The 26,225-nt window shown below is 46.7% G+C and overlaps 13 non-coding genes and 1 pseudogene across 13 annotated transcripts; 6 read left to right on the top strand and 8 right to left on the bottom strand.

Annotated features, from left to right (window-relative positions):
- Positions 1 to 1,332: 1,332 nt before the first annotated feature.
- LOC148643138 (U1 spliceosomal RNA) lies at positions 1,333 to 1,496 on the top strand. The gene has a single exon (XR_015929289.1). It is a non-coding gene; the product is annotated as a U1 spliceosomal RNA (small nuclear RNA).
- A 636-nt stretch (positions 1,497 to 2,132) lies between these two features.
- On the bottom strand, positions 2,133 to 2,251 carry LOC148643137 (5S ribosomal RNA; annotated as a pseudogene).
- Positions 2,252 to 4,059: 1,808 nt separating this feature from the next.
- On the top strand, positions 4,060 to 4,223 carry LOC148643136 (U1 spliceosomal RNA). The gene has a single exon (XR_015929235.1). It is a non-coding gene; the product is annotated as a U1 spliceosomal RNA (small nuclear RNA).
- Positions 4,224 to 4,859: 636 nt separating this feature from the next.
- Positions 4,860 to 4,978, bottom strand: LOC148643135 (5S ribosomal RNA). The gene has a single exon (XR_015929211.1). It is a non-coding gene; the product is annotated as a 5S ribosomal RNA (ribosomal RNA).
- Positions 4,979 to 6,270: 1,292 nt separating this feature from the next.
- LOC148643134 (U4 spliceosomal RNA) lies at positions 6,271 to 6,412 on the top strand. The gene has a single exon (XR_015929430.1). It is a non-coding gene; the product is annotated as a U4 spliceosomal RNA (small nuclear RNA).
- Positions 6,413 to 11,226: 4,814 nt separating this feature from the next.
- On the bottom strand, positions 11,227 to 11,300 carry trnai-aau (transfer RNA isoleucine (anticodon AAU)). Its single transcript has one exon. It is a non-coding gene; the product is annotated as a tRNA-Ile (tRNA).
- A 553-nt stretch (positions 11,301 to 11,853) lies between these two features.
- trnag-gcc (transfer RNA glycine (anticodon GCC)) lies at positions 11,854 to 11,924 on the bottom strand. The gene has a single exon. It is a non-coding gene; the product is annotated as a tRNA-Gly (tRNA).
- Positions 11,925 to 13,619: 1,695 nt separating this feature from the next.
- Positions 13,620 to 13,701, bottom strand: trnas-uga (transfer RNA serine (anticodon UGA)). The gene has a single exon. It is a non-coding gene; the product is annotated as a tRNA-Ser (tRNA).
- A 1,340-nt stretch (positions 13,702 to 15,041) lies between these two features.
- trnas-gcu (transfer RNA serine (anticodon GCU)) lies at positions 15,042 to 15,123 on the bottom strand. Its single transcript has one exon. It is a non-coding gene; the product is annotated as a tRNA-Ser (tRNA).
- Positions 15,124 to 16,747: 1,624 nt separating this feature from the next.
- Positions 16,748 to 16,820, top strand: trnar-acg (transfer RNA arginine (anticodon ACG)). The gene has a single exon. It is a non-coding gene; the product is annotated as a tRNA-Arg (tRNA).
- Positions 16,821 to 17,775: 955 nt separating this feature from the next.
- On the bottom strand, positions 17,776 to 17,857 carry trnas-uga (transfer RNA serine (anticodon UGA)). The gene has a single exon. It is a non-coding gene; the product is annotated as a tRNA-Ser (tRNA).
- Positions 17,858 to 19,507: 1,650 nt separating this feature from the next.
- trnar-ucu (transfer RNA arginine (anticodon UCU)) lies at positions 19,508 to 19,580 on the top strand. Its single transcript has one exon. It is a non-coding gene; the product is annotated as a tRNA-Arg (tRNA).
- A 4,692-nt stretch (positions 19,581 to 24,272) lies between these two features.
- trnar-ucg (transfer RNA arginine (anticodon UCG)) lies at positions 24,273 to 24,345 on the top strand. Its single transcript has one exon. It is a non-coding gene; the product is annotated as a tRNA-Arg (tRNA).
- Positions 24,346 to 25,895: 1,550 nt separating this feature from the next.
- On the bottom strand, positions 25,896 to 25,977 carry trnas-uga (transfer RNA serine (anticodon UGA)). The gene has a single exon. It is a non-coding gene; the product is annotated as a tRNA-Ser (tRNA).
- Between the last annotated feature and the right edge of the window lie 248 nt (positions 25,978 to 26,225).

Genomic DNA, 26,225 nt, shown 5'->3' with positions numbered 1-26,225 from the left:
GTCTCTTGCGCGAGTACTAAATCTCACGGACAGGGGGGCCTCGTCATTGATTGTTACAGGTGAGACGGGGATTAGGAGGAGACCCCGACTGATGGGTAAAGGGGAGCACTAACACCAGAGGGACACCCCCGGCGTCTCTTTTTGAGAGACGCCCTGGGGTTTCCTAATGGCCAAGGAGGGTCGGGACCTCGGTTTGACGCCTCCCCCGAAGGACGGCGCCTGTTTGTGCAGCAGAGTGTCGCCATCAGGAGGCTGGAGCGTAAGAGAGCCACACAGCCCGCAGGGTGAGCGCTCCCTACTGGTCCCAGTCACACCTCTTGCAGGAGCAGCAGCAACCGGAGCTTTTCCGGGGTGGAATCTCCCATCCGGGTGCCGGCCAGGCTCACACCTGCTGGGCTGCCCCGGGGGTGAGCCCAGTCGAGAGTCGCAGGGCCAGATCTAGTCACCGGGGAGAAACGATACAAGTGAAGGATTGCTCGGCTCTCGGCACTTGAAAAGACCGACAAATGTCTCGTTCCCGCCGGAGCTGAATGTACCCGCATGTGTGGTGTCGTCTTCTTCCCCCGCCCCGCTGTGTTTGCTGTATTGTCTCTGAAGCCGGCCCCCCCGAGACGAGACGGGCTGTTCCTGTGCCCCAATTAACACTTTACAGGTGCCATTCCCCGGCATTGTGGCCATTGTCGGTGCTCACACGCGATAAGATAAGGCGGAGGAGAGCGGGGCATGCCCAGCGGCAGACATTCAAGGAGGGGGCAGTGCGAGGTGAGGTGAGGTGCGACACGCCGGAGCCCCGACGCAGCTAATGCGGAGCACTTGTTGGACTGGCATCGAAAGGACGTGTGTGCACGGAGCGAGCCTTCCCTGCGGCGGAGCGCTGGAACTTTCTCCCCCCCTCCCGCTGCAGGAGTTGTGTGCGCTGCAGCGGTGCCGAGAGAAAAGCACAGAAGGCAGCAGGCTCTGGAGAGCAGGTAAGAGACGGAGCCTTGTGGGCAGGCGAGCAGGCCCGTTTTTTGGAAATTGCTGAAAAGGTTTGTTCGGTGTGTGGCAGGCGCACGTCGCGAGCTTGCGTGGCGATCTGCCGGTCTGGAGTTATGCAAATGAGGCCGAATTGCATCCCGGGACATGCTGCGAATGCGCAACGGCGACTGCAGATGTGTAGGAAACGGCGCGCTCGTTTTCTCGTTTTGCCCACACTTTTGAGTGTTAGTGTGGCGTGTGAGTGTGTGAAAGAGTGGGCCCAGCAGGAGGCGGTGGCGTGCGGGGCGAGGAGGTGGCCTAGGCTGCGCGATTTGTGCTGTGGGTGCGGGCCGCTTGCAGGGGCCTGTTTAACTCATACTTACCTGGCAGGAGAGATACCTTGATCAAGAAGGAGGTTCACCCAGGGCGAGGCTCGGCCATTGCACTCCGGCTGTGCTGACCCCTGCGAATTCCCCAAATGTGGGAATCTCGACTGCATAATTTCTGGTAGTGGGGGACTGCGTTCGCGCTCTCCCCTGATGTGCTTGGTCCAAAATCAGATACGGGAGGGTTAGGACACCACAAGCTGCGTGGCTGCGGAAGGATCCCGGTTCGACAGGAGTGGACGCCGCTGCTGGTTCTCGCTGGCTTTTAGTTAGGGGTCCGGAGAAGCATCTCAAGCTAGTTCCACTACTCCTTCCGGACGTTCATTCCCTTTTTAAAGTCAGTCGTTTTGCTGTAGTCTGCGTTCTTTAGGCTGATTATCGAGGTTAGCCTTTATTTGGTCATGGGGGGCCTCGGTACTGTATGCTGAGTCTAAAGACAGTTTCACCCGTTTTCTGATTGCTCGGTTCTGTACCAGTGCAGACATGTCAAACAGTGAATGGCTGTACCTCTATTGTATCCGTGCTCAATGAATGAAATCGGTAACAAATGAATATATGTCTAGTTATACGAAAAACGAGTGGTTTATCGACTCATCTTCATTTGCAGATTTAGAGGCAGCTTCGATATTCGTTTTACAGACGGGTTTTTTTTTTTGAATATGGGTCACACACATGCCACAGCAACAAAACATCTCTAGAGATGAGGCTATAGATCACCTTTCCATCCTGCAGGTTTTCCTCCCAAAGCCTACGGCACCAACGGCGACCCCTGCTGGCCGGGAGAGCAAAAGCTTACAGCACCTGGTATTCCCAGGCAGTCTCCCATCCAAGTACTAACCAGGCCCGACGCTGCTTAGCTTCCGAGATCAGACGAGATCGGGCGTGTTCAGGGTTGTGTGGCCATAAGCGAAAGCCCCGGCGCCTGACTCGCTACTTGAAGCTGTGTGTGGCGGGGGTTCCGTGCTCCCCGAGCGGGACTGAAGGATCGTTCGTGTGCCACTCTTTGGAAAGGAGCTGCTTTCCAAATCGCATTGCGTGCCTGGATGTTGGCGAATGCGCTCCCTTGTGTTGGCTCGTCCCGCACTGGAGGAGGACAAACAATCTGCACGGAGGAGCACCAGGCAAGTCTTCACCAGACAAAAACCTCCAGTGCACAGCACTCTGGAAACATTTCGGGGCTTTCGCGTGTTTATTTCAGCACGTAAAGCGCACCGGTCCAACACGTCGGCCGGGCGCGCGGCGCCTCCGCCCTCTTGTGGCCTTGCGGCGTCAGAGCAAGAGGCTCCTTCTCGCTGCCCTTCCGCTGTGTTGCAGGGCCCCGAGAGGGAACCCGGAGCGCGCACTTTGTGGGGGGCGGGGGACCGCGTTCGCGCTCTGCCCCCGGTCTCTTGCGCGAGTACTAAATCTCACGGACAGGGGGGCCTCGTCATTGATTGTTACAGGTGAGACGGGGATTAGGAGGAGACCCCGACTGATGGGTAAAGGGGAGCACTAACACCAGAGGGACACCCACGGCGTCTCTTTTTGAGAGACGCCCTGGGGTTTCCTAATGGCCAAGGAGGGTCGGGACCTCGGTTTGACGCCTCCCCCGAAGGACGGCGCCTGTTTGTGCAGCAGAGTGTCGCCATCAGGAGGCTGGGGCGTAAGAGAGCCACACAGCCCGCAGGGTGAGCGCTCCCTACTGGTCCCAGTCACACCTCTTGCAGGAGCAGCAGCAACCGGAGCTTTTCCGGGGTGGAATCTCCCATCCGGGTGCCGGCCAGGCTCACACCTGCTGGGCTGCCCCGGGGGTGAGCCCAGTCGAGAGTCGCAGGGCCAGATCTAGTCACCGGGGAGAAACGATACAAGTGAAGGATTGCTCGGCTCTCGGCACTTGAAAAGACCGACAAATGTCTCGTTCCCGCCGGAGCTGAATGTACCCGCATGTGTGGTGTCGTCTTCTTCCCCCGCCCCGCTGTGTTTGCTGTATTGTCTCTGAAGCCGCCCCCCCCCGAGACGAGACGGGCTGTTCCTGTGCCCCAATTAACACTTTACAGGTGCCATTCCCCGGCATTGTGGCCATTGTCGGTGCTCACACGCGATAAGATAAGGCGGAGGAGAGCGGGGCATGCCCAGCGGCAGACATTCAAGGAGGGGGCAGTGCGAGGTGAGGTGAGGTGCGACACGCCGGAGCCCCGACGCAGCTAATGCGGAGCACTTGTTGGACTGGCATCGAAAGGACGTGTGCGCACGGAGCGAGCCTTCCCTGCGGCGGAGCGCGGGAACTTTCTCCCCCCCTCCCGCTGCAGGAGTTGTGTGCACTGCAGCGGTGCCGAGAGAAAAGCACAGAAGGCAGCAGGCTCTGGAGAGCAGGTAAGAGACGGAGCCTTGTGGGCAGGCGAGCAGGCCCGTTTTTTGGAAATTGCTGAAAAGGTTTGTTCGGTGTGTGGCAGGCGCACGTCGCGAGCTTGCGTGGCGATCTGCCGGTCTGGAGTTATGCAAATGAGGCCGAATTGCATCCCGGGACATGCTGCGAATGCGCAACGGCGACTGCAGATGTGTAGGAAACGGCACGCTCGTTTTCTCGTTTTGCCCACACTTTTGAGTGTCAGTGTGGCGTTTGAGTGTGTGAAAGAGTGGGCCCAGCAGGAGGCGGTGGCGTGCGGGGCGAGGAGGTGGCCTAGGCTGCGCGATTTGTGCTGTGGGTGCGGGCCGCTTGCAGGGGCCTGTTTAACTCATACTTACCTGGCAGGGGAGATACCTTGATCAAGAAGGAGGTTCACCCAGGGCGAGGCTTGGCCATTGCACTCCGGCTGTGCTGACCCCTGCGAATTCCCCAATTGTGGGAATCTCGACTGCATAATTTCTGGTAGTGGGGGACTGCGTTCGCGCTCTCCCCTGATGTGCTTGGTCCAAAATCAGATACGGGAGGGTTAGGACACCACGAGCTGCGTGGCTGCGGAAGGATCCCGGTTCGACAGGAGTGGACGCCGCTGCTGGTTCTCGCTGGCTTTTAGTTAGGGGTCCGGAGAAGCATCTCAAGCTAGTTCCACTACTCCTTCCGGACGTTCATTCCCTTTTCAAAGTCAGTCGTTTTGCTGTAGTCTGCGTTCTTTAGGCTGATTATCGAGGTTAGCCTTTATTTGGTCATGGGGGGCCTCGGTACTGTATGCTGAGTCTAAAGACAGTTTCACCCGTTTTCTGATTGCTCGGTTCTGTACCAGTGCAGACATGTCAAACAGTGAATGGCTGTACCTCTATTGTATCCGTGCTCAATGAATGAAATCGGTAACAAATGAATATATGTCTAGTTATACGAAAAACGAGTGGTTTATCGACTCATCTTCATTTGCAGATTTAGAGGCAGCTTCGATATTCGTTTTACAGACGGGTTTTTTTTTTTGAATATGGGTCACACACATGCCACAGCAACAAAACATCTCTAGAGATGAGGCTATAGATCACCTTTCCATCCTGCAGGTTTTCCTCCCAAAGCCTACGGCACCAACGGCGACCCCTGCTGGCTGGGAGAGCAAAAGCTTACAGCACCTGGTATTCCCAGGCAGTCTCCCATCCAAGTACTAACCAGGCCCGATGCTGCTTAGCTTCCGAGATCAGATGAGATCGGGCGTGTTCAGGGTGGTGTGGCCGTAAGCGAAAGCCCCGGCGCCTGACTCGCTACTTGAAGCTGTGTGTGGCGGGGGTTCCGTGCCCCCCGAGCGGGACTGAAGGATCGTTCGTGTGCAACTCTTTGGAAAGGAGCTGCTTTCCAAATCGCATTGCGTGCCTGGATGTTGGCGAATGCGCTCCCTTGTGTTGGCTCGTCCCGCACTGGAGGAGGACAAAGAATCTGCACGGAGGAGCACCAGGCAAGTCTTCAGTGCACAGCACTCTGGAAACATTTCGGGGCTGTCGCGTGTTTATTTCAGCACGTAAAGCGCACCGGTCCAACACTTCGGCCGGGCGCGCGGCGCCTCCGCCCTCTTGCTGCCCCTGCAGCTGCTTCACTTTTCCCTTTAGTTGCCATCGATTTTTTTGTAGTGCTATACATATACGATTGAGGTATCTTAGAGTTCTCCTTCGAAGACCCAGCACTCTCTTTTCTTTTCCCAGTGTTACTCATATCGGACTTTTTAAACCTAAAAAAAAATCGTTTTTTTTTCTTTCAATTATAACTGAAGTTTAAACAACTAGTGTTAAGTCCTTATTTTTCTGTAGTCAAAAAAAGCAAAAATTAACATTCAGGTCATGAAAAACTCAAAAAAACTCCCCAACCACTAAACTTTACCTCCCACCTGAGCGCCATCTTGAACGCCCCTACCACCAGAGAATGCTCACGATTTCGGAAGCTGTCTCCGGGACGTGCTGATTCCACACATCCTGAATAAATCATGATATTGTTAGTTGCTGTAGCTAGACGTTCAAATGAGTTTCATGGCCAGATGGACTGTTTCCTCCAGCGGTATAATATTGCAGTGAGACAGCACGATGCCTGCAAGACTATGTCACGCTAAACGCCACAGATTGTGTTTGTCCGTTCGTGTCAGTCGTCCCGCAGCCACGGGAAGTGGGACACAAACATGCTGCAATGCTTTCAAGACGTTAGGATTTGTTTGTGCAACATCCAAGAGGAGTACTTGTGGCTTGAATGTGAACTGTACGTGCCCGCCCCCTTTCCTCTGTAGTGCATGAGTTCCTCCCGGCATGCCCTTCGTCATTGTTCTGTCATCTTGTATTTAAAGGGTTGTATTTCTGCTGCTGAAAATAAGCAACGGTTTTCTCACAACGACCTTTGTTCCCAACGGAGCCCTTGTCTGTCAAGAAATTCTTCAAAACCTCAAGCTAGAAGAAGAAGAAGACGACAAATATGAAGCGTTATAGCAACGACATGCCATGAGACGATCGATAACGATTTCCATAGGATCCCCGCGGTTGCCTGGCAACCGTCAGCTTTGCGCAGTGGCAGTATCGTAGCCTGTGAGGTTTAGCCGAGGCGTGATTATTGCTAGTTGAAAACTTTTCCCAATACCCCGCTTCCGCCGGTTTGCAATACAATCGGCGAAAGCAATTTTTGACAGTCTCGTCAGAGACTGAGCAAGGTGTTTAAAGACAGATTTGGTCACGGTGATATCATGGTAGAAAGAAACGAGCTTGTTACGTGTCAACAGAAACGCTCTTTAGCTCTTTCAGCTTTATGCAGAGAACAGCGTCTGTCGAGATTACTTTTGTGTCAGCGCGAAACGCCGTGTGCTTGTCAGTATGATTTCATATTGCTCGTAGCGGCGCCTGGCTTTTGTCTGTCAAACGTTAGGTTGCGCTTCTTCATGCTGCATCGTCGGCATGAGTGGAGCATTTTAAACGTCTGTACTTACTGCGCCCCATAAGAAATCGTTTGTCCCCATTCAAAAGAGATTGTGCGATGTCCTGCAGCGTTCGCAAAGCAAACCTTTGACAGTTTGAAAAGAGGAATTTATTCTGCTTCCTGTGCGTGCAGTAGTTACAAAGTTGAACGTCTTTACACGATCTGCTGCAGTTTTCAGTGGGTGGGCTTTGTCAAATGGCTTGGAAAAACGCACTGTGTTTCTGCTCGGGAAACATCATGAGCAGTGTCCTGCATGTTTTCTGTGTATAGCTGTCTTTTAACGCATACAGAATTAATTCGAAATCATTGATTTCTCCAATTAACAAGGGTCTCTTTTTGAACCTGCCAGAAGCATTCTTTCAATGTAACAGATTTACTCCGGGGAAGGGCAGCATGACATTGAGAGTAGCTCAAGCTTTCAGCACCTTTATCTGACTGCATGTATGCAGACACTGCTCAGAATCCCCTGTAAGATTCTCCTTCAATTCCGTTTTGCAGTGCTTTAGCTCTTTCAAAAGGCTTCGCTTTGCTAGTCACAATCCAAGGCTCATGACAGCATTTGAAAACATTCGTAACTGCGTTGGCCGGGAATCGAACCTGGGTTAACTGCTTTGAAGGCAGCTATGCGCAACACTGGCTCGCTCCAGAATAAATCTCACGTCGAGGGCATATTTTTTTCCATTTTACCGTGAGTCGGGCTCAGCTGCACAGAGGAGAGAGCAGAGCAATGAGGTCACGGGGACAGGGGAGTCACACGCTGGCGGTTTGAATACGCGGAAGATCACTGAGGGATCCACAGTATATGGACTCTCCGTGCGCCATCAGTCCGCACTCCGGACTCTGAATCCTGCCATCCGAGTTAAGATCTCGGCGGAACCTGAGGCGCAGTTCCTTCTTAAAACGTAATCTGGTGAGCATTTCTAGAATCGTACTTGTATAGATGCAGCCTTTAATGTGTTGCTAGGTTAAAATTGATGACTTCTTGTATTTCAGTAGGCAACTGCCCTCTTGATTTCGGATTTAATTTCTTTATTACAGGGGCGCTTTTATGAAGACAGAGTCATGTTCAGGTACTTTGCTTGATGGAGGAAGCTCATTTCGGACTCTGTGATCTGCTCACCTGGAAAGGTCTGCTATACTACTACAAGAGAGAAGTAGAGTCTGGAAGAAGGGACAATTTTATGATGCTTTGGAAGATAATGTTTTTTTTTTCTTATACTGAAAATGAAAGGTAGTTGTTTCTATATGGACTCAGTCTTTGGAATTTGTATATATATATTTCAGTGATCCCTCAGCCATTCCTTCTGTATTGTAATTCAATTTCTCTTTTAAAATTCCTTCCCCACTTCTAGGACCTGCAGTTGCTGAACTCCACAATGGCTTCTATTGGAAAGTCTGTGACTGAGACCAAGTGTTCACTTTTTTATGAAACCATTATTTATTTAGGAGCAATGAGCAATTCTTATATAAATGCAATAAAATCATTATGCTCAAACTATGAGAGAGAAAATTAAGGATAATTTAAGAAATCAGTCTTAGCTTGTTTCTATACACAGATGGTATTATTTATTTTCAAAGGAAACCCGCGAGGATTCCCCTGGTGTGCAAGATGTGCCTGAATACTCTTGATCAGCTTCCTGCTCACTTGAAGAGGGCGTGTATGAAGCACGCCACGGCAGAAAACATCAGGATGGCCTCTCAACAGGCGAGGGAGGACATGATGAATCACCTGAAGAACGGGGTCATCGTGGATTACCACAGAATAGAGATCGTGTCTGGTGAGGCAAACAGGATAGTGGTTGTAAGACTGCTAGAGTCCTTGGGCCTTTTTGTACATGGGAAGCCTGAAGACACATTGGCAAGGTGAGATATTTTTAATCTGTAAGGCTTCTGTAGTTTCTTTTTGAAATCATTGTTACAACATATTATGTAAAAGCATGTTGAAAAGAATCTACCTGCATTCCAGCGGCCCTGAGCAAGAAGCCGCAGTCCAGGAGGAAGAGATGCCAGAGGCTGCTCTAGAAACTGAAACAGAAGCGGATAAGGAAGGGGAAGATGTGAGCTCTGAAGAACTCTATCAGCAGTAAGACTTTTTATTTTTCAGATGTATCTATTTTTTACTAAAATTCTAATTTGTCTTATAGGTATAAAATGTTTAAACCGGTGTTTTATATCCTTACAGGCCCTGAGTAGTTAAAAAGTATCAGCAGGCCGGAAGAGAGTGGCCCAAGCTGGACTCTATAGAAAGCACTCCCTGGATGCTCCTCTCCTGATTGGATTCAAACAGTACCTTACCAAGGATCTGGGAGTGGCAAATTATTCTCAGGAGGTATTTATTTTTTAAAGGCATTTAAAATTAAGCAATGGTATCTTCATTGTAAATGTTTTTATTTCTTAGCTTAAAATTCACCCATGTGAAATGATGTCAGCCATAAACATCATGACTCTATATTTCCTACCTGAATCTATTCTACTTAAATTATTACATTATACACAATTTGAGTTCATTTTAAAAAGTAAAAGGTAATGAAAGGAATGCATTTTCATAAGAAAGATAATACCGATATGCATGTGATAATCTTCCTTATATCATGTAGTGCATCATTTGGACACTTTGTGGGCTTCAAATACAAAGAAAATCATGTTCTATGGTACAAGATAAATACAAAACTTAAGCTTTTATTTTAATTAGATTTCTTTATAAAGCATAAGCAATCATTTATTACATCGCTTCTTGAATTAAATCTTTTGACAAGAGGTAAGACTTCTGTTACATTTAAACCCATGTTTAGCTGTGTTTTTTAGATTTAACTGAACCAATTTCTGTGTGTGATAATGTCCTTGAATTCTGACAACATCACACTAAATTACATGATATAAAACAGCTAATGTTTCTAGAGATAAAGTTTCTGAGATGCTTCTAATTACTTTTTATTACCAGGGACAGTTTAATTCACCTTGTACAGTACTGTAAGACCAAGATGCTTTTTTTAAAAGTTATTTAACATTTTATAGAACTTTGTCTACTATGGCAACATGATGTGCTTGGTGAAACTTGGAAAAATACTGCTTGGCCACTTATCTTAAGATAAAGATAGGATAAAGGTTTATCTTTTGCACCTACCTGACCCCCAGGGAAGGCCAATGCTTTCTAAGTTGATGGTTCCCTACAGTAGACTGTACTTTAATTTCAAAGGTAATGTATATTGACCCAAATCAGTTTTGGAATCCAATCTACTGACGAGATGGAGCACATCCTTTTTTCAGGATTTTAGCATCATACGTTTGGTATATTTAGTCCCTAATGCTGAAAGAAATGATCATAGAACATTTGGACACTTTGTGGGCTTGAAATACAAAGCAAATCATGTTCTATGGTACAAGATAAATACAAAACGTAAGCTTTTATTTTAATTAGATTTGTTTATAAAGCATAAGCAATCATTTATTACATTAATATATGTGAAAATAACATTTTAGCATCATACGTTTAGTATATTTAGTCCCTAGTGCTGAAAGAAATGATCATAGAACATGACATCTAACCTTACCTGCGGTGTTTTTAATCCCTATTGCTCAATGCACGGTGAAAGCATTCCATACATGTGTCTGACAATGAGGAATGGGCCCCTGAGACAGTCATTTGCCTGTTTCACAAATGATCGTATTTTACTAGAGATTCTGTTTGGGATTCAGATGTGCATTCGGACAGCAATCCCTTTCAAGAAATGATACGTTCTGGATGAGGTCAAAGGTGCTGGAACACTGTATCTAGGATGTGTTTGCAGAGACTGTGTGTCTCCTGCTTCAACGCAGTGATAAACAGATGTGCTCCTTTAATTTATTGGTACATGCCCTGGGCAGTAAGCAGTCTGAGGATTTATTTCCAGATGGCATAGAGCAGTGAAGCAGTGAAGTAGTGCAAAACACTGGATCATTATATTATTAGAATCTATTCTACTTAAATTATTACATTATACTCAATTTGAGTTCATTTTAAAAAGTAAAAGGTAATGAAAGGAATGCATTTTCATAAGAAAGATAATACCGATATGCATGTGATAATCTTCCTTATATCATGTAGTGCGTCATTTGGACACTTTGTGGGCTTGAAATACAAAGAAAATCTTGTTCTATGGTACAAGATAAATACAAAACTTAAGCTTTTATTTTAATTAGATTTGTTTATAAAGCATAAGCAATCATTTATTACATTAATATATGTGAAAATAACATTTTAGCATCATATGTTTAGTATATTTAGTCCCTAATGCCAAAAGAAATGATCATTTGTTTAACATGCACAGGTCTGTCTCAAAGGATGCAGTACTCCTGAAGGGTCTCAAACCCTACATTTTGGATGCCTAGCTGTATCCCTCACATGTGGCACCCCAGAATGACTTCTAACCTTACCTGTGGTGTATTCAGTCCCTATTGCTCAATGCACGGTGTACATACTGCATACATGTGTCTTGAGAATGAGGAATGGGCCCCTGAGACAGTCATTTGCCTGTTTCACAAACAGGGACCTGGACCTAGACCTGGCCCGTACGGGGCTCAAACCCGCGACCTTGGCGTTATTAGCACCACACTCTAACCAACTGAGCTAACCGGCCTCACGACAGTGCTCCTCTCTGTGTTGCAAAAAATCAAACTCAGGGAATTTTGTCCTCCTTTGAATAGAAAGCTGTGTAATTCAGTGTACGGGCTTTCTCGTGCAGTTTCATGGTTCTTGTAACCCAAATCCTACACTGGCCTGAAGTGCCCCCCCATTTCACAGCATTTTTCAGCTGATTTAAAATGTACCTAAAGGAGAAGCATTATTGAAGACCATCAGTTACCAAGAGCTTTTGTCAAAGGTTTTGGTGGTCATTTTGAATGACCACAGAGCGCTGTGACCTCGGTTTTACATCTCATCCAAAAGACAGCGCCCTTTTACAACACAGCATCTCCGTCACTATATTGGGGCATTGGGACCCGCACAGACCTCAGGGTGAGCGCCCCCCCGCCGGCACCATTAACACCGCTTCCAGCTGGAAGCTTTGTTTTTCCCTGTAGCTCATCCTCATCCAGGTACTGACCTGGCTCACACCTGCTTAGCTTCAGTGGGTTTTCAGTTGCGAGTTGCAAGGGGATGCAAGTGATGGAGCCGCTCGCTGCAAAAGCCACTGCATTGGCCGGGAATCGAACCCGAGCCTCCCGCGTGGCAGGTGAGAATTCTACCACTGAACCACCAATGCTCAGTGCCTGAGCCTTCAAAAAAGACGCTTTTTTGGTGCTCTGTGCAAAACGCGTCGACATCTGCTTCCAGCTGCAAAATGCCATTTGCGGACGCTGAAGAACTTATTTCCAAGGCAGCGGGTACAAGCGATTGGGCGTTTTAAAACCACCAGGAACAGCAAAGAGGCACGCTTCTTTGCTTGTGCCGAAACACACCGACTGAAAGCGGACAACGTAGTCGGCAGGATTGGAACCTGTGCGGGGAGACCCCAATGGATTTCTAGTCCATCGCCTTAACCACTCAGCCACGACTACAGCAAGCCCCACTGCCGCTGCGTTCTTGCTACAATCTTACCTGGATCGCGAGGCGCCGGCGGAAGCCTATTTCAAAGTCGTTCTCCGTTTCAAAAAAACATTTCCAAAATACAAGCCTTGCAGACAGACACGCCTCAGAGGACTTAAGGGTGGCTTCATGTCGGAATGATAAAGTCTCCCCGTCCGGACATGAAAATGCCACTTTGTTACACACAAAAAAAGAATCAACAACAGAGAAATGCCCACAAGCATTTGAAAAGCCGCACCACGTCGCACTTGAAATAGCTCTTACATTAGTGGTAGACACAGGAATCGCCTTTTTATTTACGCTCTTACCAACGCGATGGAAAGCAAAACAAAGCAAAGCAGAGCAAAACAAAACGAACAAACGAAAACCCTCACGTCCTGCACTTGCATATAACCCCGTTACGTGCCCAAGCGGTATTGTACGTCATCCTAGCACTGCACCCCGGGTCGTACGGTATATGGGAACGAGCACACGCCACGAATCGTCTCGAATCACTCCCTACAGCTGTAAGGCGCCTTGAAGCGTGCACCCCCAACATTCTTCTTTGCGCATCTGTGAAAGGTAAACTCTTGAGCAAACTCTGAACCAGCTCTAATGAAACTAATCCGATTAGACGTTACTTTGACTCATCTTCTTACGCTCAGTGCCGGATTGCTCAAACTCCAGCTAGGGTTAGGGTTAGCATTCCCACGCTACTTAGACACTTTGTTTACGCTCAGTGCTGGATTTTGGGAACTTCAGGACGAGTGGGAATTTTCTCCTATCTGTCCATTCTGTTTTGTTTTGGAGACTCTTGGCTGCCTATGTTGTTCAGTGCACCGTGAAGGAAACATTTTCCAAAACTGTGTCAGCTCAAAAGTTGTAAGAAAACCTCCCCAGGTGCTTTAACTCTCTTCATTTTTGTCATTTAATGTGACACTCGATGTATAACTGGAGCCTCACATATGCAAATGGTGAGGCTCCAGTTCGACACCCAGTTCCACACCACTTTACAGTATATGACAAAAGCATGGCAGACTGTGCCGGACCAGCTGGTAACTTCCGCTTATTTTGACCATATTAAACATTGGAAATCTTCCCACTTGCATTTGTGACACTTGATTTTGGCTCCACCTAAGACACTCTTAAATCTTCAAACACTTTTCTCTTCTCCCGCAACACACTTGTCTGTCGGCACTATGTGGCAGCGTTGCATGACAACCCATCTCACCACGGAAAGGAACCTAACAGCTTTGGTAAGAGAGTAGAATTACCTGAAGAACTGCTTTCCATGGAAGCAGGACCAAGCGATGTAGCATTTTTATAGTACCAGGAAAGGAGAAGCGGCACTTCGCCTTTGCCGCACAGGCACAAGGTGACGTGCGGCAGACGCCGTAGTCGGCAGGATTCGAAACTGAGCAGGGAGTCCCCAATGGATTTCAAATCCATCGCCTTAACTACTCGGCCACGACTACAGCGAGCTCGCTGCCGCCGCATTCCTCCTATAATCTAACACGGAGTGCGAGGTGGCTGCGGAAACCTTTTTAAAGTCGCTCTCTGTTAAAAAAACCTTTCACAAGATACATGCCGGCAGACAGACACGCCTCAGAGGGTTTAAGGCTGGCTTCACGTTCAAATGATAAAGTCTCCCCGTCCGGATGTCAAAATGCAACTTTGGCAGACAGAAAAAACATCAACAAACCACAAATGTGGACAAGGATTTTACAAGCTGCACCACACTGCACTTTCAAAAGCATTTACATTCGTGTTAGACGCAGGAATTGTCTTTGTTTTGCGCGCTTACGAACGCCATAGAAGACGAAACAAAACAAAAGCCCTCAGCTCCTGTACTTGATTATAACGCCGTTACGTGTCGAAGCAGGAATTTACGTCATCTTACCACTGCAACATGGGGAATAGAGGGAAATGAACACACGCTACGAATCGTCTCAATCACTCCCTAGAGTCGTAAGGCACATTGAAGGGTGCACCCCCATCATTAATCGTTGGGCCTCTGTAAAAGGAAAGCTGTTGAGCAGTCTTTGAAACAGCTCGGATGAAACACTTGATTGCTTCCATGTGCATCTGGAGCCCACTTCTTATTTTCACTTCACGCCGCCCAAAGCATTTCTAAAACAGGAGATTCGCGTTTGGGAATGCGCCCTGCCCTACAAATAAAACAGGTCTACGGGTCTGAAACCTGCTCCACGGAAAACAGTTCTGTTGCGCTTTTGATCAAAGGGAGATTCTCTGTTCTTACTTTTTGATTACATAACACCCAAAGGGGCTTCTTTGGAGCTGGATTCCAACCAGCATCCTAAAGTTTCTTGGCGGTATCCTTTACAGTCCTCTGTTCGGTCGACAAGGAACAGAAGGGGGCAGCTTTCCTCACACATACAGTGCAATGTACTGTAGTGTTCCCCTTCATTGAATTCGCAGTTCTGCATCAGACCTCTAACTCGTTTCCTTAGCTTGGATTTAAGCCACGAAGCAGGCTTCTACTGTATAAACGTCTAGAGGAATCACAAACTATTTGAGAGGCCATCATCCCAGGGGGAACTGACAAAGTCTATCCCTAAACACCTAGCGCAGTCTCTCGAGAGACTGTCAAAAATCGCTTTCTCCGTTTGTGCTGCAAGTAAGTGAAAACGCGGTCTCAACCCAGAGCCACTTGGCAGCAGCGGCACGTAAATACTGTTACTACCACTGCTCGATACCAACGTTAGCCTACTATACCATGTTCAGCCACCGCTAGAAAATGTAAGGCTCTAGTACTGGAGCAAACAAAAGGAGAGCCAACGTCAAACGTAGAGAGCGACGAGGATGGGATTCAAACCCATGCGTGCAGAGCACAATGGATTAGCAGTCCATCGCCTTAACCACTCGGCCACCTCATCGATGAAACTGGGCTGTCCAGACATGGGTTGGCGCGCTCCAGATGATCTTTTTCTTTTTTTTCCCTCGTACTCAAGGGTCCTTTTCCTGTTCCACATGCGATTTCAACATTTTCCTTGGGAGATGTCAAGCCAGCAAGCCACTGCTGTGGTTCAGTGGCCATTGTGGAGTTCAGTGGCCCTGTTGTACACAGAAAGCACATTGAGCTCCTTGGACATGAAAAGTTCCAGATAAAAGCCATTTGTCATCCTTTCTCTTGGTGTCGATGTTGCTATTGTATGTAAAGGTGGCAACTTGCTCAGCGAGCAGGCGGAGCACACACCGAATGCAGATGTGTCTGAGTGGTGTGTCCAAGTGGCTGCAAAAGGACAACACTACCGGGGCGCCGTTGCTTAGTTGGTTAAAGCGCTTGTCTCTTAAACAGGAGATCCTGAGTCCGAATCCCAGTGGTGCCTTCTTTGTTCTGTCTTCTCGAACAGAACTGGTCCTTACAGACAACCGCCTACGGCTAGACTTAATTAAATGCAAGTATTCATTTCCTGTCTTTAACGCGACTTGTTTTTCTTAAAATGGATGGAACTTGCAAAACATGAAATACAAACATTGCTAATCAGCGCTAGCGGCTGGCAAAAAAAAAGAAGTCAGCAATGTTTTTTTTCTTTAACCTTAACCCTGCTAATGGAGAAGAGTTAAACGACCGAGTCTATGCAGCTTAAACGGTGCTCATGTCGGGTTCTTAGCTGAAAGGGTGGTAAATCACGCTCACCCCAGTCCTTAATCTTTTAAAAGGATACAATATTGAACCTAGTCGCCACATCACATACATCCTGTTCAACGATAAAAAAGTGACATCTATCCTCGATCCAGAGTAAATCCCACGATGAGGGCATATTTTTTTCCACTTTACCATGAGTCGGGCTCAGCTGCACAGAGGCGAGAGCAGAGCAATGAGGTCACAGGGACAGGGGAGTCACACGCTGGCGGTTTGAACACGCGGAAGATCACTGAGGGATCCACAGTATATGGACCCTCCGTGCGCCATCAGTCCACACTCCGGACTCTGAATCCTGCCATCCGAGTTAAGATCTCGGCGGAACCTGAGGTACAGTTCCTTCTTAAAACGTAATCTGGTGAGCATTTCTAGAATCGTACTTGTATAGATGCAGCCTTTAATGTGTTGCTGGGTTAAAATTGATGACTTCTTGAACTTCAGTAGGCAACTGCCCTCTTGATTTCGGATTTAATTTCTTTATTACAGGGGCGCTTTTATGAAGACAGAGTCATGTTCAGGTACTTTGCTTGATGGAGGAAGCATATTTCGGACTCTGTGATCTGCTCACCTGGAAAGGTCTGCTGTACTACTACAAGAGAGAAGTAGAGTCTGGAAGAATGGACAATTTTATGATGCTTTGGAAGATAATGTTTTTTTTTTCTTTGAAATCGAAATGAATCAGAATATCAGTGCAAAAGACAAACTCTTGGTTTGGTTTAAAGAGATATGGTTTTAAAACAGACAAAATGTAGAAAACAGGTGTTTCTCACTTTTGGAAAAGAATGGACCGGGGGTAATATTTTACTAGGTGCAGTGCTCATCTCACTGGGTTACAGTCCTGCAGTGTCACACCAGGGCCAGTGGCGCAATGGATAACGCGTCTGACTACGGATCAGGAGATTGCAGGTTCGACTCCTACCTGGCTCGGGTCGTTTTTAAACACATCGGGCTACTCCCTAAGTAGTCTGTGCTACTTACTGCATTGTAATCGTACCCAGTAAGATATTTCCTTCATGTAAATGAACTGCACCTGACAGCTTTAGAAAAACACCTGGGCTCAGTACGGTGCTGAGAGCTTAGCGTTGCTGTTCTAATTAGCACGCACTGCATCGGCTATGAGCCCGAACTTTTCAATTATTCCGATCAGTAAGTCAACACGTAGTCCACATGAACGGTAGAAATATTCTCTTGTCTGTCTCTTGTTTGTATAGAACTGAATGTCCCTGACAATGTACTGTTAGTTTTAATTGAAGAACGGCATTTGTGTTCAAATATACCAGACAAGTTTATGTAACTGCTCATGCGACACTCAGTTGTGATTAGTCAAGAAAAAAAAGTCGAACAACAGCTGCGGGTTTGATTCTGAACGTATGAGATTGCAGCGCCTTTTACTTCCATTGACAAATGATAGAGATTCGAAGAGAGATCCTTCAGACCAGCAAGCAAACCCACGGCTTTTTCGGTTTTCTATCTTGGCAACGTTGGTGTCTGCAATAGCATACATGAAAGCGTGATGCAATTTCTGTGGCTACATTTGTTGCACGTCATGCACAGTAAGAGTGTTTCTAACACCAAATAAAAAGTCAACAATTAGCGATCACGCCTTCTCCTCAGTTAACCCACTGAAACCCTTGCTGTTAACAGTTCTTTACTGCGTGCTTTACCAGCACCTACATATCGTGTCGGTTCTTTCAGCTTTATTCATTAGGTTTTCAAAGGCATAAGTAGAGCACCAGAGGTGCGAACGCAAAATGTGTGGTTATCTGAAGAATTGCTTCCCATGGCGGCGGGTCCAAGTGATTTCGCGTTGTTATAGTACCAGGAAAGGAGAAGCGGCACTTCGCCTTTGCCGCACAGGCACAAGGTGACGTGCGGCAGACGCCGTAGTCGGCAGGATTCGAACCTGAGCGGGGAGTCCCCAATGGATTTCAAATCCATCGCCTTAACTACTCGGCCACGACTACAGCGAGCTCGCCGCCCCATTCCTCCTATAATCTAACACGGAGTGCGAGGTGGCTGCGGAAACCTTTTTAAAGTCGCTCTCTGTTAAAAAAACCTTTCACAAGATACATTCCGGCAGACAGACACGCCTCAGAGGGTTTAAGGCTGGCTTCACGTTCAAATGATAAAGTCTCCCCGTCCGGATGTCAAAATGCAACTTTGGCAGACAGAAAAAACATCAACAAACCACAAATGTGGACAAGGATTTTACAAGCTGCACCACACTGCACTTTCAAAAGCATTTACATTCGTGTTAGACGCAGGAATTGCCTTTGATTTGCGCGCTTACGAACGCCATGGAAAACGAAACAAAACTAAAGCCCTCAGCTCCTGCACTTGATTATAATCCCGTTACGTGTCGAAGCAGGAATTTACGTCATTTTACCACTGCAACACGGGGAATAGAGATGTAACGCAACGGGGGCTCAGGCGGGCGCCCTTGCCGCATCTGGTCGGCCCCATCCCGACTGGAGGCTCAAACCCGGGACTTCCGCGTCTCTCTGCAGCGACCTAGCCCCGTGAGCTAAAGAGAGATCTCTCCACAGCCCAGTAGCTGTGGTCCTGCTATCACAGGGAAGGGCGGTGACGTCACCCGCTCTTGTACGCCGGCTCTTACACAGTGCCTGTCGGCCGTAAGCGTTACAGAGGGAAATGAGCACAAGCTACGAATTGTCTCTAATCAGTCCCTACAGTTGTAAGACGCCTGGAAGCGTGCACCCCCATCATTAATCTTTGCGCATCTGTGCAAGGTAAACTCTGGAGCAGTCTCTGAAACGGCTCAAAGGAAACACGTGATTGATTCCATGAGCATCTGGGGTTCATTTCTTATTTACATTTAATTCAAGGGAAAGGCTTGGGTCAGTTTCAGACGGCCTCCAACAGCGAGATTCAAGCGCCCCACCTTCAGCCCAATCTGCGCCGCCAGAACGCCAACGGCTCCTCTGGTCTTTGGGGTGCGGTTGTGACCCCTTAACCTAAAGTGTTGGTGGCAGACAAATGGAGACTAACAGGTGATGTCCTAGGACATGACTACATTGTGACACTCGGTGGGGATGGTGACCATTGCTTGGAAAAGAGTGCAAGGCCCCTTTAGAAAAACATTTTGTTAACAGGCATTCTGCCTCAGCCTAAACACCTATAGCTTGCAAAGCGCATGCTATTAGACAGGCACCTCTGCAAGACCTTAAGAGTCTCTTAAACTAGTGATAGTAAGGTGTTCCCAATGGGCGATGTTTGGCTTTCAAATCATCTCTCTGTGGAAGCGCCGAGATGCAGCTGTTTAAGGCTTAGAAGCAGCTGACTGTTTCACTACCTAGCTGATTACTGTCAGTCAGGGAGCTCAGAGGTGAAAAGCCTGTCTGAGAGACAATTCGCCGTCGATCAGTTCAATATGTTCCGTACCAGCTCGGCGCACCTGAGATCATCTTGGTAGCCGTGTAGCTCAGATGAGTGAGAGCGTGTGTGTGTGTGTACCACCGTGATTGGATGCCGGTCCTTCTCAGGTCACAGTAAACCTTCTGCTGCCTAACTTTCCTAATTTTGGGGATCCCTTTGAAAAAGCAAAGGAAAAAAAAAACTGGCTCTTCATCAGCGTGATCGACCCAACCCAGTGTGCCCCAGTGGCCTAATGGATAAGGCACTGGCCTTCTAAGCCAGGGATTGTGGGTTCGAGTCCCATCTGGGGTGCTACTGTCCCTTTTTGAGCGTACAAATGTCCTTTTGATTTGCAAAGCTGCAACCCCACCTTACTCAGTGAGCGTCTCTGCTTTTCTCTCACATACAGTTGGGAGATGTCTTGCACTGAACGGCCTGCTTCAGATCCCGCCACAGCACTTCAATGGGATTGGGGTCAGGACTCTTACTCGGCCATCCCAAAATACGGAATTTCTATTGTTTCAGCCACTCTGTTGTTGATGTACTCCTTTGTTTTTGTCATGCTGCATGACCCAGCGTCTTTCGAGTTTTAGATCACAGGCAGACACCCTGACATTCTGCTGTAGAATTTCCTGATACATCTTGGAATTCATCGGTCCCTCGATGATTGCAAGCCGTACAGCCTCCGCTATGCTTCCCAGGTGGGATGAGGTTTTGGAGTTGGTATGCAGTGTTTTGTTATCTCCAAACATAACGTTGTGCACATTTACCAACATGTTCAACTTTTGTCACTGTCCACAGAACATTGTTCCAGGAGTTGCTGTGGAACATCCATGTGGTCTTTAGCAAACTTGAGAGGGGCAGTGGTGGTTTTTTTGGGGGGGAGAGCAGTGGTTTCCTCCATGGTGACCTCGCATGATCACCACTCCTGTTCAGATTTCTTCTTATGGTGGACTCATAAACACAGACGTAAGACAAAGTCAACCACCTGTTCGCTAGATCCCATCCCCACTCAGCTAGTCAAAGATTCCCTCGAAGGACTGGCAGGACCTATAATTAGTATGATGAATGCATCGCTTGCGTCAGGCGTTGTACCTGATCAATTTAAGGTAGCGGTTGTTAGACCGCTCTTAAGAAGTCAAATTTGGATCAACACGTTCTTAACAACTACAGGCCTGTCTCAAAGGTCCCATTTTAATCTAAAAGTCTTGGGAGAATAGTTGTTGCCCAACGTCAATCATATCTGGATTCAAATAATATACTTGAGAAATTTTAGTCTGGTTTCTGAAACTGCATTAACAAGAGTCGTAAATGATATTCTCTTAGCTACTGATGCAGGGAATGCAACAGTGCTTGTGCTTTGCTTCTAGATCTTAGAGCTGCCTTTGACACGGTTGACCTCTCTGTTTTGTTACACAGGCTTGAGTTTGAGGTTGGCTTATCTGGAACCGTCCTTCAGTGGTTTACTTCACATTTTACTCATCGTTTTCATTATGTTCAAATATCTAATAATTGTACTGCTTCATCAATGTCACCAGTTCAATTTGGGGTACCAGAAGATCAGTGCTGGGACCAATATTGCTCTCTCTCTCTACATGCTGCTGCTAGGTAGGATAATATGAAAAAATAATATGAACTTTCATTCATATGCTGATGACACTCAAATAAACATTTTGTTTACACCAAACGACAACTCTTCTATTATCAGTTTAGTTAAATGCATTAAGGAAGGAAATACTTGGATGTGTGAAAACTTTTTGTTACTCAACTCTGAGAAAAATGAGGATCTGTTGATCGGAGGCAACAATACTGATAGGACTACTATAACTTCAGCACTTAACTCAGAGGATTTAAACATCTGCCTCAAAGAGACAGCACGTAACCTTGTTGTGAAAGGCGCTATATAGAAATACATTGATTTGAATTGAATTGACAATGTAAAATGTTGTGTGTGTTGTTTGTTAAACAAGACTGTCTTTATTTATCAAAAAATAAAAGGAATTTGCTAGGAATGCAAACGTTAGGTTGCGCTTCTTCATGCTGCATCGTCGGCATGAGTGGAGCTTTTTAAACGTCTGTACTTACTGTGCCCCATAAGAAATCGTTTGTCCCCATTCAAAAGAGATTGTGCGATGTCCTGCAGTGTTCGCAAAGCAAACCTTTGACAGTTTGAAAAGAGGAATTTATTCTGCTTCCTGTGCGTGCAGTAGTTACAAAGTTGAACGTCTTTACACGATCTGCTGCAGTTTTCAGTGGGCGGGCTTTGTCAGAGGGCTTGGAAAAACGCACTGTGTTTCGGCTCGGGAAACATCATGAGAAGTGTCCTGCATGTTTTCTGTGTATAGCTGTCTTTTAACGCATACAGAATTCATTCGAAATCATTGATTTCTCCAATTAACAAGGTTTCCTTAAAGGATGAGTCAAAGTAACGTCTAATCGGATTAGTTTCCTTAGAGCTGGTTCAGAGTTTGCTCAAGAGTTTACCTTTCACAGATGCGCAAAGAAAAATGTTGGGGGTGCACGCTTCAAGGTGCCTTACAGCTGTAGGGAGTGATTCGAGACGATTTGTGGCGTGTGCTCGTTCCCATATACCGTACGCCCCGGGGTGCAGTGCTAAGATGAAGTACAATACCGCTTGGGCACGTAACGGCGTTACACGCAAGTGCGGGACGTGAGGCTTTTCGTTTGTTCATTTTGTTTTGCTCTGCTTTGCTTTGTTTCGTGGTCAAGAGGCGTAAGGTAAGTCGTAATCCAGGGAGAACACTGGTGGCAAACAGTCCGAGGTGAGAGGCGAGGTCCAAAGTCGAAAAGGCAGAAGGGGAGTCCAATATCCAGAATAAACGAGGTAATGGAAAAAACGCCAGGTAGAGCTCTCAAGGAGTAGACTCAATACCAGCGGGAAGCAAGTAAAGATGGTAAAAATAGCACTGCGTACCCCACGGTGGAGTGTGTGCAGGTGGGTTAACTCGTGCGGCGGCGTTTGTTAATAATCACCCTCTGCTGGTGCTGTTTAGATTGCTTAAGAGTTGGTCTTAACTGCCTGGCGGTCATGACAAGCTCCTCTTTAAGCTGTGGTTTAGTTTTGCATTCATGTGTTTCTAGAGCAGTTATTTATGGGGGTGGGTGGGTCCTTCACAGAGGCTCAGGACAAATCCCCTGCATGAAAGTCTACTGTGTGCGTTCAAACAGTCACAGGTCAAGAGCCAGGCAGGAGGACAATGGACAGATGAGCCAACGAACTAAAAATAAAAGAACAGATATGAAAAAGCCACCATCTTTTTCTTTTTGACATTTTCCGACTTTCATGCAAGCCAGGACAAAGTTGCTCGTAGCTACTTGTGGATTCAAATACTCTATCGAGTGCTTTGATGAGTTTTTGCAATTTGATTGTCGTCCTGTCAGCCTGTTTCTGTTTTTTTTTTTTCAATCTAGGGATGGAAAGTATGAGGGAAATGATGGAGCAATCAATAACCGCTCCGGAAAAATGGCAGAAAGAAATGGTCCGTCACTAAGGACATTTGTGAAGCAGAGGAGTGACATCACCACAAAGGCGACTTATTCTGCTGATCGTTTTGGTGAATAATGATTGAGGCGTGTTAAGAGAAAGGTAGCTGCGTCAGCATGCTTAGGCTGCAAAGGATAAAGCAAAGGTTTACTCCATGCTGAAAAGAGAAGAAAAGAAGCACAACGTTTCGACTGTGGAGCCTTCTGCACCATCTTCTTTAGCGATGGTGATGATGTTTACATTGGAAAAACTGAGACACGCATACTGGAGGGGCTTGAACCACCAACTTTTCAGCACCACAGAGTCTGACAGTCTTTTGTGCACCCTACATTTGCAGGTTTATGGTCAAAGAAAACAATCACTTGCGCTTCTTGCAGCCGGCAATCTTTTTCCACTGACAACCAAGAAATGGATTTCATCTTTCACAAGCTGTATGGATTTCTTCAAAAACAAGTTATTCCAGAAAGGAAATGAATTCTTGCATTAAACTGAACCAAGCTGTACATGTTTGTCTGAAATGAGACATTCGGCACAACAAGACACGGAGAGAGGCACCGCTGGTATTCAGACCCAGGATCGCCTGCTTACTAGGCGGGCACTTTAAGCCACTAGGGAACAGCGCCAGCGGAGCACCGCGCTTTTACAGACACTTGGACACATCTGCGTTCGGTGTGCACTTAACCTGCTCTCTGAGCCCGTTGCCTCCGTCCCATTTAATAGCAGAACTGACGCCAAGAGAAATGATGAGAAATGGCATTTATCGGGCACTTTTCATGTCCAAGGAGCTCAATGCCCTTGACACCTCCCCAAGGCGACAGAGCTGTGCATTCTTTGGCGACACCATTTTTTCTTTTGTTTAATTTCTATACTTATTGATAGAATAAAAACGATATGTCATGTACTGTAAGGGAAATGTCTCTTTTCATGGGGAAAGCTAGCACCAGCAAATGTTGTGTTTAGAAGAAGTGATTTAACATGACACGTGACCTAATTTACCGGAGCAAAAGCTCACCCAGCAAGCCCTGCTTTACTTCTACAGGAGAGAAGTACTGTAGAGTCTGCAAGATGTTCAGCTGGGTAGCTACGTCAGCATGCCTCGGCTGCAAAGGAACAAGTACTAGGTTTATTGCATGCTGAAAAGAGAAGAACGGAAACACAGCGTTTCGACTGTGAGGTCTTCTCACACCTGAAGAAGCCTCACACCTGTAAAAGGCTCCATGGTTTTCTTTCTTCTCTTTACAACATGGAATACACCTATTGTCTGCAAGATGTGACAATTTCATGGTGTTTTGGAAGAAAACCTTTTTTCTTTGAATTCAAAATCAATCGGAATTTCAGCACGACACATCAACACTTTTTCTGTTTTAAGGAGATGATATTTTAAACCTGACAAAAATAGTAGGAAACACAAGTTTCTTGCTGTGAAAATTTAGATGGGGAAGTGTACTACTAGTAGCAGTGTAGAGCTCTCTGTGGTGGAGTGCAAGCGCATGTTCTATGGGCCAGTGGCGTAATGGATAACGCGTCTGATTTCGGATCAGAAGATTGTAGGTTCGAGTCCTGCCTGGCTCGTGAGGCTTTTAAACCTCTCAGGTTCCTCGGTAACAGGTTGCCGTCATGTATATGAACTATAGAAAAGCATTTGCCACAACCCGTAAATTAGCACGCAAGTGCGGGCTGGTGAACACAGAACTGTATGGAGATCATCTCCAGCTCCGAGCTCAATTGCAATGAAAAAACATGCAGAACAGAACTGGAGAGCAGCTGAATTTGTGCTCAGTAGGGTGGGGAGGACTCAGCATTGCTATTGTTCTAATTGGCATGAACTGCAGGGGATCTGAATCAGAACATGTCAGTCAGTTTGATCATTGCGTCAATATGTAGGCCACGTTAATACAGAATTATTACTTTGTCTGTCTCGTCTTTGTATATAGCTGAATGTCCCTGACAATTTCATGTTAGTTTTTAAGAACGACATTGGTGCTAATATATACATATATAGCATATAAGGAACACGTAAAAGTTTAGTCCATGCTGAAAAGATAAGAAAACCGCCACAACGTTTCATCTTGGAATAAATCTTTACTTGTTGTTTTGCAGCCTACCCATTCTGACCTAACTCCTCCCTTGAAATTCCCTAACAGATAAGGGTACGTAACGGCTCATGCGATGCTCAGTTGCAATTTGTCCCAAAACAAACAAGAACAGCAGCTGAGGGTTTGAGTTTGAACATGCACTGTATTAAAGCAGCTTTTATTTCCATTGATAAATGCTAGATATTCCTACAGAGATTCTCCAGGTGAGTAAGCGATTCCTGTTTCTGTTTCTATTTCTGTTTCATATATACAGTATATATATGTTACATGTGTCTCTGCAATAGTATAAATGTGTTATACACTATCAGGGGCTGCTTTTTTGTGCACCTCATCTACAACAAGGGTTTTTTTTTCATTTATGTTTGTGGACCTTCACCATTTGAGGAAGTGAGTTAGATAAGAAAGTTACAGGTATGGTGAGCAATGACTGACAAAGGCACGTACTGCGTATTCCTTACAGAAGTGTAAGCAATTTGTTCTAAAAAACACCGGCTAAAGTCCAACATCGTTAGCAATCTTATTACTTAAACAGAATTAACATCAATAAACTGTAAGGTGCTGGTACATGCGAGTAGATTTGATCTTCTATTAAACAAAAATGCAATTACAGCTCTAAAAAGGTCAACCTAGACTTCTGTAACAGATCTGTTCAGGTCATCGCTGTTTCTCTGACCTTGTGAGTCTTTGGAATTTTAAAAGTGTATTTTGCTTGCCTTTCATGTGGTCTGTGTACAAGTCACTGTGGCGTATGCGGTCCTACACAGCCTTGCTATAGACGTGACGAGCCTCCGCTATGTTGCAATGGAGAACAGGTTCAGTACGGAGCTGCCGAGAAAATTCAGCTGGAAAGCTCGTTGCAGAAAAGCATCGTTATCTGTGTCCAGCGGCAAAGCGTCCTTCGTGGGTGCTGAAGAATCGATTTCACAGGCTGCGGGTCCAGGCGATTTAGAGTGTTAAAGGTCCCAGCGAAAACGAAACGGCGCTGGTCCTTTTACACGCACGCACGCAACCAAATGCAAAGGACGCCGTAGTCGGCAGGATTTGAACCTGCGCGGGGAGACCCCAACGGATTTCAAGTCCGTCACCTTAACCACTCGGCCACGACTACAGCAAGCGCCGCGGCCGCTGCCTTCTTGCTACAATCGAACAGGGAGTGCGAGGCGGCGGCGGCAGCGGAGGCAACTTTTTTCAAGTTCGCTCTCCGTTTAAGAAACCTTTTACGCCATACGTGCAAGCACACACACACACACCTCAGAGGACTTAAGGGTGGCTTCAAGTTGGAATGATAAAGTCTCCCCGTTCGGACATGAAAACAGAACGTTCTTAGACAGAAAGCAATCAACAACGGAGACATGT

Source organism: Lepisosteus platostomus, chromosome 22 (genome assembly GCF_059453375.1).
Source record: "Lepisosteus platostomus isolate fLepPlt1 chromosome 22, fLepPlt1.hap1, whole genome shotgun sequence".
NCBI lineage: Eukaryota > Metazoa > Chordata > Actinopteri > Semionotiformes > Lepisosteidae > Lepisosteus > Lepisosteus platostomus.
The sequence above is the reverse complement of the archived record's forward strand: the minus strand, read 5'-3'. Positions and strand labels throughout refer to the sequence as shown.